At 43.7% G+C, this 9,536-nt stretch overlaps 1 long non-coding RNA gene across 1 annotated transcript; it reads left to right on the top strand.

Annotated features, from left to right (window-relative positions):
* The first annotated feature begins 750 nt into the window (after positions 1–750).
* Positions 751–8,334, top strand: LOC114709623. Its single transcript, XR_005092192.1, has 2 exons — positions 751–1,224; positions 2,696–8,334. It is a non-coding gene; the product is annotated as an uncharacterized LOC114709623 (long non-coding RNA).
* Positions 8,335–9,536: the final 1,202 nt, after the last annotated feature.

Below are 9,536 nucleotides of genomic sequence, written 5' to 3' on the forward strand. Positions count from 1 at the left end.
ATAAGTATCATGTTAACCATGCCTGTTAGAGATTAGTATGATAAGATGTAAATGTTTGTTCCCCAGGATTAACCAGCTACATTCTCAAAACAGAGTAGACAACCCTGATTTATAACCAGCAGAAAGGCCCATCTCTCCATTAAAAAATTGGCCTCTAAATCCTGCTCAAGAGACCATTACAGGGTCACAACCAACATTAAGTCCTGGTGTGCCATAAAGGTATATTAATTCTGAAAGGACCAAGCAGATGCCATAACAGGCTGCTCAGTCTTCTCTCAGAGATCAGGCCTCAATCTCAGTTTGACTGAGACTTGAGCAAGCAGTCTCTGGGAGGGCCATGAACAAAAGACATAGTCCTTGCAGTAGCTCCCCTTCTGGATGTACTCTTACTGCTCAAGGTCCACCCAACTGTTTACTGTCTGGGACCCCTCTGTCAAAGACAGAGCCTGGGCCACTGAGCCAGCCCCCACAGTCAGTACGTGCTAGGCCAGCCAGCCTCCATGGCAGCTCAAGGACAAAGCCTGGGACTTGTCCAGGCCTACCCAAAAATGGGTAACCGTAACCCCCAACTAGCTCTAGCCATTTAAAAGTTACTAACATGATTGCCACTCACATAAACCATTTCTGAGTCTGTTCCTAAGTAGTCTGTAGCCCCAAAACCCCTTGCTTTAGAAACCCCTCCCCATTGCTACTCAGGGTCTCTCCTGCTCTATTGCTGCATCAGATGGATGGAGAGACCTGAGTTAACTCGTAACAATACAAAGACTCTTTGCTTTTGCATCAGATTCGGTTTCTTGGTGGTCCTTGGGGGACTCTGGGTACAACAAATTCTAGAACAGGGGTGTTTCCAGTCTTTTGAAAAGCTGTTTTGAATCATGGTCTTCTATGTTCATTGAGGTGGACTCAAACCCCGTCTATAGCCCCACAGGGCATTGCCCTTGTTATCCTCCTGACTAACCACCCTAGATCTTGGTTTACCCTTCTGCAGCACCACAGAGTTCTAAATTTACAAGTTTGAGTCACATAGTGGACTGTCCATTGCAGAACAGGGAGAGGATTTGTGTGTGGAGCATGGCTTCTCTCTTCAGACCAGAAGAGGAGGAGCAGTGTACTGTGTACACTGCAGAGAAATCACACTAGACAACAGCTAGATCATGACTGAAGTGGAAGGCAGTGAGCGTGAGCTGCGGGGTCTCCATTACAAAGAAGGACTGATGGGGTAGGGTGAGTGACTTTCTCTGTTATTTTACTGTATGTATTAATTCCTTCCACGTGAAAGAAGACAGACAGAATTGGGGGCTGTACAGTTTGAGGAGGACAGCTTGAACTACTAAGTCTTCAGTTTCCAATTAGTGAACTCTCCTTTGCAGATATGTGCAATCCTGGTTGACACAGTTAAGTCAGCTGAGAGGTCTGAGACACAGGCCACTGACTGTAACTCCATGTGTTAGCTTACAGCACTCAGTGGCTAACACTTTACATGGATCAAAGTCATACAGTCTCTTATTAATGGTATTCACTCTGCCATGGAGGTACCCACTTCCTTTCAAAGTCAGTATAGCTATGTGTTCTTCCAATTATTTTTATCATTTTAAAACATCAATTATTGATATAGTTTTTGAAATTCATTTTCCTTAAATGCAACATAGCTGTTTTTCTCAATGTTTCTTGGTTTAAGAATTTCATTCTATTTTTTTCATAAGTGCTGTTTATTTATATATTTAATTGTATCAGTTTAGACCAGGTTCTCAACCGTGGGGGTCATGACTCCCTTTGGGGGATCAAGTGACCCTATCAAAGGACTGGCCTAAGACCATCAGAAAGCACAGATATTTATATTATATTTCATAACAGTAGCAAAAGTATAGTTGTAAAGTGGCAGTGAAAATAATTGTATAGTTGGGGGTCATGGCATCATGAGGAACTGTATTAAAGGGTCACAGCATTAGGAAGGTTGAAAACCACTGGTTTAGATCAGTGTCTCTTGTAGCTCAGGCTTTCCTCACGCTATAAAATTGAGAATTGTTTTAACCTAATTCCATCTCTGTTGCCCAGTTCTGGAAAGACAGTACTGCAACTCCTTCCAGGAAAAATATACCAGTGAATGAGTATCCTCCAACTTCTCTAGATTTTATTGTGAATTTACAAATAAAATGGGACCTATATAAGAATTGAGCCCACTGATCAACTATAAAGCAGGTGTAGTCACAGCAGAGAAAGGGATGGGCAAGGAGGAGGGTGAAAGCTTTTCAGCTTTGACGGTAGTTGGCATTACCATTGAGTAGTGAGGAAATCAATTTTTAGATGTTCCACAAATATCCTCAGTGGCCATTTCTCAGTTTCACTGACCAGGCAATCAAATCAGAATAAAGAACTGAACTCTCATGAATCCAAATACTGTAGTTACACTAGTTCAACCAAAATAGAAGAGGATAAAATGCTGTGGCCCTGTCTAATATGACTGTTTTTTCCAGGTTTGAGATGTATTCTTTGAAAAAATAGCGTAAGTAATACTTTGTGTGCTCTAATACAAATCCCTAGTCTCTGGAGTACATGGTCATGAAGCCTGTTTAAACTTTTTAACAATTATTTGAGATCAGATTTACATTATTTCCACTATCTCTTTCCTGCCTCCAACCCTTCTTATAGACCCTTCATTGTGCTCTAACCCATGGCCTCTTTTGTTTAACAACAGGGACTATTGGAATGTGACCTGTGTTTGGTTGCAGGACCTCCCAGCTATGAAGTAAAGAGTTGGCTGTACTGGACATTGAGTGTGTAATGGAATGTGCACACATAGAATCCTGTGCCTTGGGAGAGGAACAGTAAGTGCTCTGAGAGAATGTAAGATTTTACTACAGTACAGATTTCCCAGATAAGGGTCCTGTCTTACTTTAGTGTGGAAGGGCAGAGCTGAGACAGCCTGGGCTGTCTGAGTTATTTACCTCTGCTTACCCAGTTGGGTAACTACTAATGTCCTGAAGCCCAGCTGGGTGGCGCTAGCTAATGAGGGACTCTGGGAAGGCTTAGCCACCAGGAGCACCAGCAGGAGGTAGGTTACAGGTTCTTTCCAGGATTCTCCTCTTGTTCTGCTGTAGGGAGCTGTAAGGAAGACCACAAGCCATGCCATGGTGAATGTGGGGTCCACTATCTCCAGACCAGAAAGAGTAGATTGGCTGAGCTGTCAGAGCTGCTTGGACTGGGATTGATCATGAACCAGACTGAGGTTCTGTTGGTTCCTGTGGTGACCTGAGCAGTAGTCTTTGGAATATATATATGATTTATTAAATTACCTCTGTATGTATATATACACACACACACAGAGGGAGAGAGAGAGAGATGAAGAGACATTCATTGGATAAGTTCCGCTATTCTAGAGAAGCTTGACTAATACAGATTTAGATACCAGAAGTGGTTCTAGAGTAACTGAAGTATGAAAATGAATTTTTTATGTATCTTGCATAAGCTATTCAATTTGCCAACACCTACAGAAGTGAAGCAGCCTCTCTGGTTCCTGAGTCCTCTCCTGGCAGCTAAAAGTGTGCTAAAATCCCCAAAATGTAAACTACTTTACAAATTTAATAAATGCATTTGATTATTCTGATTCACCAGTTGGGGGCAGCAACGGACTCAGTCACTAACTATATATAAAACTTCTGACAGTTTGTGGGGGAATGAGGAAAATTATGATGTTGGTTGGTTGCTCTTAGCATCTCTGGATAATTGACAAAGGATAGGAATGAGCTCCTTGATAAAATGAACCAGCTTCTAGCATCTCAGAACATAGTGAAGGACAACAATGAACTTGGTGATAAAATTGACCAGCTCCAGATGCACATAAACAGACCAAAGGTTTCTAAGTGTACCCAGGAAGAAAATCTTCTCTCCAGCAGTCACGGAGGTCAAGTTGCAGAAAAATAAACCTGCAGTGATGACATTATGCTGATTAAAGCAAGTGAGCTGGAGGTGCGACCACTTTTGACTCATTGAGAACCCACAAGTTCATCATAGGATAGCAAATAAATCCAACCAAAATTCAAGGTCCGTCTACCACAGTGAAAACTCTGGGAGGTTTGGGATTAAGTACTGGGAGACCATGCCTGAGTAAAGAAACGTCTTAAGAGAGAAGAGCAAGAAATTTCCTTTTTATTCATAAAAATATGCATTTTAATCAACATGGGCTTAAAATGGCAGTCATTATATACAGTGTACAGCCTTACCAAAATATCAAATCAATGACAAGAACAAAAGAAATAACAACAAAACCCCAAACCAAATTGAACCAAAAATCCAAGGAGAAACCAGACAAAAAAATTAAGCTGAGCAGTACTGTCTTGCTGCAGATTTAGTGGCACTGATGTACATGTGGCTGGCCTTAGATACTGGGTAGGAAGGCAGTCATGGATTGTAATAGACTTTTCAAGGCTGAGTGTAAGCCCAGCTCTTTGGGGCTTTGTAGTTCAAGTCCTCACCAAGGTCACATATCACAGGCTTTTGTTCACTCTTTTGAATTCACTTGACACACGTGTACTAAAGTATCCTTGATGACCCATCATGACAAGCAGTAATTTACACTATCAGACTCCTCCTGCATGCCCAGCAGCTCCAGATAGGCTTGAGCACTTCTCTGAAGCCCTCCCTGCTGCAACTTGTGCAAGAGTGAAATTGCAATCTCTGTGTGGAAATGTACCTCCCAGGTCTCCCTTGGCCATGGCATTTCCTCTGCTCAAACCTTCCCACTCTTAAGGAGATAAATGTCTGAAAGTTCATCTTCTTGATGTGGAGCATCTTCCGGTCCAAAGACATGAAAGGTGACCTTGACATCAGGACTGGTCACCTCAATTTAGGCTGTGAAACTAGAACATTTCCAGACATTTTTCTTATAGAGGAACAAATGACCAGCAGGAGGAGAGAGGGACTCCTGCCACCTCTGCAGAGCATTATCTTCAGCAACATTTGTGTGTGGCACGGAGACAGCTTCAGTGCTGAACTGGAGAGAGAATCCTGTGCTCTGGGGATGGCTGATATTTGTCTCACTGCTGAATTCTCAGCTATAAGCTGGTGTCCTTTTTGAGGAGGCCTTGATCCCAGACTGGAGAATGTCATGTATTCAAGGTGGCTATGGCTTCCTTCAGCCTCCTCAGTTCTCTGAAGGGGTGCTATTAAAAAAGGAAAGGCAATCAGACCCAGATGCAGCCTTGCTGGGCCACTGACTAGACAAAATTGGGGCCTATTCTCCTAAAGCATATCAATGTCAAGGAAAAAACCCACTCCATGAATTCCATGGCTGCTGAGGAGAGGGTTCAACAGTGGCTCACTTGCCTGGCACACTCAGTGCTCTGCTGCAGCAGCCCTGTCTGCAGGAGGCTCTCATCCTGGACTGTGGCCTGGTCTAGCTCATGCTGGACTTTTTCAAATCTAAAGGAAGGCAGCTGGGACACAGGAAGGTCAGCTCTGCAGCCTCCCCCAGCTAATCTACTGTGACATCTCAGCACAGGTCATTTCCTGCATCTCCAAGGGGGAAAGGTCAGAGAGTATCTGGGCCTGGATTTTCTCTCATCTTTTAAAACTGCTAGAAGTTGAACTTAGATAAACACATTGTGCTGAAATAGAAAAAAAAGAACACATTGTCCAGATACATTATTTTGGAAAAATAGCAGCATAGCAATGTCTGAGAGACAGTACAGGAGAGATGCACAGCTTGATTTGGTACCAGGTGAATGTGAGCAGCCTGGGAAACTATATGGAGGCCTTCTAGAGGAGCCTACAGAACACTGCCCTCTAGAGGAGCCTACACAACACTGCAGTGAAGGTTGTGATTATTCCTATAGCACAGAACCCTACATGGGATCAACCCCCTAACCCCTAAATCTGCTTATAACCAGAGAAACCTTTTCACAGGAAACCAATGCAAACTGCAGAGAGCCTGAAATCAGGAGTGTTCTATGTACAAATCTGCCCAAGAGTAGGAAATTGTCTCAAGATGATTTCTGGAAGAAAAACAAAGTGTCAGGAGGATGCACTGTCTTCCGCAATTAACCCTCATCCTCCTAGGTTGGGGCATGCCCTAAGGAGATTTGTGGGGACACTTAAGGGACAAGGTATTCAGAGCATGCCAAGAGAGCTCAGAATGGAGGAAAGGGTACACAATCCCCCCAGAACACTAAAGATCAAACATTGATTCTTGGAGAGAAATTCTTGTTGACTGAACCAGCACAATACTCTGAGGGTTTCTTTCCCTTGCTGTGGCTGAGAACTATGCAGATGGGGAGAATTCCAACAAGAACAGAGATCCAGGTACAGGGGGCCTACACAGCTCTAACCCCTACTCCCAGCTTGGGCCCCTACTTCATCTCACAACCATCCAAGTGACGCCCTGGCTTTTCTGCTAAGTTGCTTTCCTGGGTAAAGCTCCTTCTGCTTCTGCAGGTCCTGAAACTTTTCAAGGAGCCTTTCAGGCTCCCGCTCATTCAAAGATTCTGTTCTTAGCAGACGTTTGCACATCCACATGCATACACACAGTCTCCTGAACATGCACAAGTACATGTATGGACACATACAAACATACTACATTGCAGCCACATGTTTAGTTTCCCAGTTAATGCCAACATGAGAAGAGATTACCTGGGGTACTATGGAGAAGAAAGTGAGCTTTTGTTGAAGAAGAATGCAGTGGGCAGGGGCAATGGACAGCCCAGTCAATGAAGTGCCTGCCCTATAAACCTGATGTACAGACAGGAGGAGCTCTGGAGTCCTGGGCCTGTTAGCCAGGCTTGCATAGCAAGTCCCCAAGCCAGCACAGGACCACTGAATGGTGGTCCACCATCATCTCCTTACTCTCACTCACTGTTTTCTAGTTGCTCAAAGTCAAGAAGCTTTCTCCAAAAGTTGTTCCTTTTATCATAGTCAGCCTTACTTTGGGTCCAAAGCAATGAGCTCAGATAACTAGAAAAATCTCTACAACCAGGAGCTAAAACAAACCAGTACTCTGTAAGGTGATTGGGTCAGGGATTTGTTTGAGTAACACAAGGCTAACCCAAGGCCAAATGATTGTTTTTATTACTTCATGCTGAACAATACTCCATGGAAGGGCTCAAGCACATTGTACGTTTTCACCCTTAGGCTGATTGATAGCCATCTGGATAGTATCTATTTTGGTGCTGCTATGAGGGAGGCTGATAAAACCCGGATGTCCCCTAATTTCTCTGTGGACACCTCTTTCTCATCCTAGAATAACAGTGTCACCTAGTAAGTGCAGTTTGACTTTCAAAGACTTGTACTGCCTTTTACACAGAGCGATACAGTTTCACACCACCAGCCATGTCTGAGGGTTCTCATTTCTCCCAACCCTCCACGAGGCTGACTTTAATTCAGTTCCTGAGTGCTGCAAACAGCACAGGGTTAGTGCTTTAGAATAACACGAGCTAAGTGGGCCACACTGAGACGCTGCTGTTCTCACGCTAATCATGGCTATGGGACTCCTGCCGGACTGAGAAGCAGCTGCAAGCACACTGCAACTCAGAATTTCTCAAGGAATAAAATCCAGGTCCAGCTCCCAGGCCAAGTTAACCGAGCCAAAGTTGGGCAAAGGGTAGAAAGAAAATGGTGGCCGGAAGTGAGGGTAAGAACAAAACATGGTGCAGAGAGAACACTTGGAACCACCTGACTGTCAAGCGTGTAGCTACCATTCCTCCAGAGCAGAGAAGGGACACACACCCTCAGCCAGCCTTTCCTACTTCTCAGGCACCTTCATCTGCCACAGTGTCCTCCTCCACGCCTTCATGTACCCCATTCTTTTGGTTTTCTCCAAAGGATATATTTCCAGGTAAATATCTTTGCCTCTACAAACACCAGAAAACATTTGTGTTTACAGCAGTTTTTGTGTCCTTTTGTTTTAGGGAGCTACATGCCGAAATTTGGGTGGCCGCATGTGATTATTTGATGGATGCAAAGTCTTAATATCCAGAACAGGACAGACAGTACTTTCTTATGAAAATTGGTCTCCATCATTGTTAAAGATGTTCCATGAGCAAGTGAACATAGATGTATGCAGAAACATACACACTAGTGTCATGTTCAATGCCAAAACACACACTCACACATAGATTATAAATATACACAAATACCCACAAAGGCACATATCCCTACACCTACAGGCAACATGGGCACAAACATGCTCACCCATACCTGGGAACATACACACACACTGAGGGACAATACCATGTACACAAAGGCCTGTATATATTTAAAGTCACACACACGCACAAATATTCAAATACATGCAGACACACAAACACAAGCACATAAAGAGGCTTACACAGACACTCCCACACCAATACAGATTCACAAAAACATACCACAAACACAAACTCATGCACACATGTCTTCCCCCATGTGTGTGCTCACATGCATACACGCACACACTGAACCCAGAGAGGCAAGGGAGAGGACTAGCTTGCTGTAACACCTCTTCTGCTGCAGGGAGTGGTAGTGGGTCCTTCCTACTGTCTACAAGGCTCTTAGACTCAGCCAGGCTCTGCTGCTCTGGCCTGTATTTATTTACCCCTCCAGGACCTTTTTCCTTCCCAGGACTCCCTGATCCTACAAGGAAATTACAAGGTCTGCAGAGTTAAGCTGGACCATACAAGACCAAGTCCCCGAGGAGGAGGGCTCACAACAAGTCTTCCAGCTAGCTCCAAGTGGACCCATCATAGTCTCTTCACTAAACCTGCCTTGGCTCCTCCACAGAAGACCTTGATAACTGCAGAGGAGACCAGTGACTCATGGTCATTACCCAGGAACATTTCAACAGATTACATTTCAATAATTACAATGAAAACAGTCTCCATGTCAGGCAGGAGAAGGCTAATGAAATCACCTTCAGTGATTTTCTGAAATGTAGCACTCTGCACAGCTATGAGGGGGAGTTTGTGTTAAGACACATCCATGCACATGATACAGTCAGCAACAAGATGCATCCTAGGATTGTTTTGTGAGGCCATTGAGACAAACTAGATATTTCCTGTGGTGTTACTTGTGTAGCAAGAGGAAAGAAGTCTACTTTTTATTTTTAAAATAGCTCTATTGTTTCATTTTTGCTATTTATTAAAAACATTGATTCCAAAGTAATAAAAATGTATAAACATTAAGAGAAAGCCACCAAGTCTCTTTTTGAGCAATTTAACCTTGTAGCAATTAGATGAGACAGAATAAGATGGGAGACTCCACTTGGTAGAGGACCAGAAAATCCAAAGAATTATGGGCAGCCAGCTTAGCCCAAACAGGAAGTTTTGGGTTCTGTAACACTGAGACCTGGGCTCAAGGGAATAAGGAAGAGAGCAACAGAGGAAGACACAGGTGACGTTATCTGACCTTCTAATACACCAAAGTACACATCTGCACAGACATGCATACATCACACAGACACACCACAGAAATCATACGTGAGCAGAAAGTAATGAGGAGGACTTCATGCTGGATCAACAGTTGAATTTAGATTAAGCACACCAGCTGTTTGAAAGAGACCCACAACTCTG

The sequence above is a fragment of the Peromyscus leucopus genome, chromosome 9 (genome assembly GCF_004664715.2).
Source record: "Peromyscus leucopus breed LL Stock chromosome 9, UCI_PerLeu_2.1, whole genome shotgun sequence".
NCBI lineage: Eukaryota > Metazoa > Chordata > Mammalia > Rodentia > Cricetidae > Peromyscus > Peromyscus leucopus.